At 40.8% G+C, this 3329-nt stretch overlaps 1 protein-coding gene across 2 annotated transcripts in view; it reads right to left on the bottom strand.

The window, feature by feature from the left end:
• LOC102674516 (POU domain, class 2, transcription factor 1-like) overlaps window positions 1-3329 on the bottom strand; it is a 120577-nt gene that overhangs the window by 57383 nt on the left and 59865 nt on the right. The window lies entirely within an intron of this gene.

The following is a 3329-nucleotide window of genomic DNA, read 5'->3' as shown; positions in this document are numbered from 1 at the left end:
TTTCCCCCCTCCCCCTCCCCTTGTATTAATATAACGCTACGACCCTTGTGTCTGCGCAGAAAATGGCTTCTCTCCCCTCACGAGTCTCGCGTAATTAGCAACCCTCCGGATCCCCTATCCCTATGCCACTTTTCCCGACTTTTCCCTCGTTTCCCTTAATTTCTGGGAACAATACCGGCCTCTGGATGTTGATCCAGCGTTCGCAGTGTCTAATTACACCCCTCCCCCCCCATCGTAATACCGCGAGACGTATCGAATTTTTCTTTCATTCTCGGAAATGGAAAAGCGACGGGTGGAATATCAAGTGGAAACTTTATCCTATTTTTTTTTCTTTAAAGCGATCAATTTTTATCTCAATATCCTTTTCTTCTTCCACAGTACACACTCTTTAAACTTTAAACTTGCTTGGTCCGATCGTGTGTAATATTTTTCCAATTATTGTTATTATTATTATTATTATTATTATTCTGCTTCTCGAAATTATTATTATTATTACTATTGCCGTATATTCCATCCCCAAAATCTCGTGGAGAGAATCGGGATTTCCTCGCCCCACGCGCAAATATCGCTCGTGAGACGTGAGTCAGCCCCGGCATTATTTGCTCGATGAATGATTTAGTCTCTAGGCCTGTCTTCTTCCATCTCGCGCCCCTCGCTAACGAGGGCGAGAAAGCGAACTTCCCGTAGTACGAGCAAGGAGAAGGAGGAGGAGGAGGAAGAAGAAGAAGAAAAGGAGGAGGAGGAGGAGGAGGAAGAAGACAAAAACGGAGGGTGGAAAGACTGGAGAGAGATCCATCGCGTGGATATTCGAAGGGTGGCCGAGGAAATTCGCGGGAAAGGAAAGGAAAGGAAACTGAAAGGAAGGAGGAGAGGAGAGGAAAGTGTAGCTGGCGCTAACTAAGGGCGTCGGCTAATCAATATCATCAGAGAATGGCCGCTGACCTCGAGTGCCGGCCTCCAAGCCCGACCCTCCATTCTTCCCTCCATAGTTGCAATAGGATAGGAAGGGATCGAATCATTTTTGATCCATTTCTTCTTCGTGGAATCTCGAATTTCCGTGAATTTACATCAATTAACGGAATAGAGAGAATAATTAACAATGAGGAATTCGAACGGTAGGATGATTATCCAGTATCTCGGAGTATAACCTCGAGGTATCTCCATTTTCTCTATAATTAATAGGTAACTGGTAATAATGCTTGGTAATTGGACGCTCTTTTTTTTTATTTATGGAACTCACTTCGATCGAATATTCGCCTGTAAAATAATATATTGTTTTAATTAACGAACCCGTGTTGCGTAATAATCGGTCATTTCTTGGTAATTATTAAACTCGTTCGTTTATTAGAGAAATCTTAAAATCGTCGCAATAATATCGAGCATTTACATGGATTATTTCAAGCGGAAGTGTATCCGTTTGATATTCCTTTTTTTGTTGATCAGAAAAATATTTCGTCTACTCGTTCTATTATAATCTCTTGTATCGTTTTGAAATAGAGAATAATTAAATTTGATAAACATTTAAATTGGTTTTTTGATATTCTTCTCAAGATACGATCGATACATTTTAATCAAGATTTTAATTTGAACAAAGGTGAAAGTGTGGATCTTCTACGATATTAGCATCGAATGTTGACTATTTCCAGGAGGGTTGCTCGTGTCTCGAGGCCACGGGATTCGAGGAGACGAGATGTGGCATGGAGCACGGACGGTTTCTTTAATCTCGGTGGTGTTTGCATGCTCCCCTCCAGCCCAGGAAATGGAGACAAACGGAACCACCCCTGAAAGGGGCGGCGAAACCGACCGGTGCCCTCGCGTGCACGCACCGGAAAATTCAATTACGATTCTTCCTCGCGAGAATCGCGGCTCGATCGATCGAAATAAAAACCTTCTTCTCTTTCTTTCAGTCCTTGAAGGGGATAATCCTCGATATTATCGCCTTTCCTGAATTAGATAATTATTTTTCGAATTTTATCATTTCCATGGTACGTAAAATAAATACAGGTTTCCTGCGTAAAGAATTTTACTAAGAATTTGTGCCGATTTCTCTTCTATAATTTATGACATAAGAAAATTTATTAGTAGAAACGTTGAATGTATATATGAAATAACGATTAGCAAGAGGCAATAACAAAGAAGTAACAACCAGAGTCCAGAGGCAGAAGATTGGACTGATGTATTTTGCGATGAAAGTACGAGCCGCGATTGGAATTTACATTTCGTATTCAATGTGCAACAATTTAAGTTTCTCCCATCGAGAACGTTGGAGAGTTAACCTTTTTTTTTCAACGTTGTTGTAAGCCAATTTAATAAAAAAAATCTACCAACGAATTCTTCCGCTTTAATTTTCTCCTTTCTTTTCCAACGTGAAAAATCTTACAAAATTGCACCAGACAAGATACTCATACAGAAGAATATACACTCTACTTCGAAGATAATAGATTCCTTTTCCCAGGCCTCCAAGAGAATCCAGATAGGAATAGAAATAGAAGCGGAGGACGAGACCGATCCGCGTAAACAGAGCCATCCATTTGGCGATCGGTATCCACGTAGCAGTGGTGGATACGCCTCCCCTAGCTTCACCAGGCGCGAACTCCATTCACGGGTTTATCACTGTCCAGATAACAACGATTTACCTATGCTTCTCGTACGAGGGCCTCGGCCAAACTAGAGAAGAAAGGGGACGAAAGGAAGGGAGGGGTGAGAGACGGTCAGCCACCTTGCATTCAGAAGTATTTCACTTTAACGGCCCTCCGGGGGATTGGCTGACCCTGCTCGAAGACCCTTCACCGTTTCAGCATAATGGACCTCTACATTACTTATTCGTCCTGGCCAATGTCCCGCCAGAAGCGACCGCGCTCGTTTCCACGTCTTTCCATTTCCGTGTACGATTAATCGCCGAATCCACCTTCCTCCTCGCTTTTCTACAGATACAGAGAGGGTGATATGATTAAAGATCCGTTCGAATCTCGTTCGAGGAATATTCCAAATTGAATCCAAAAAAGGATAGCGCAATTTTAAATTCACAATAGAATATATTATAATTGAAGAATAATGATTATCTCAAGTAATCTGATATTTATTTTAAAGTATTTTGAAATATTGTTCTTCACAGTTTCACAAAACTAGTTTCGAAAAATACCAATCACTATCTAGGAAATTTCTAAGAGAATTTAAAACTCCACCTTTTAACTTCTATTTTTATCTTCAAGGTGTATTTCTATATGTTTCCCACAAGCTCAAAGAAAAATCGCAGCTTAAAAACCGAAATTCGGCGAGATTCCTTCCAAAAAAAGAAAAAGAAAAAGAAAAAAGTTCAATCTCTCGTT

This window comes from Apis dorsata, unplaced genomic scaffold (assembly GCF_000469605.1).
Source record: "Apis dorsata unplaced genomic scaffold, Apis dorsata 1.3 scaffold_99, whole genome shotgun sequence".
Classification (NCBI taxonomy): Eukaryota; Metazoa; Arthropoda; class Insecta; order Hymenoptera; family Apidae; genus Apis; species Apis dorsata.
This window is presented reverse-complemented; position numbering and strand designations above follow the sequence as displayed.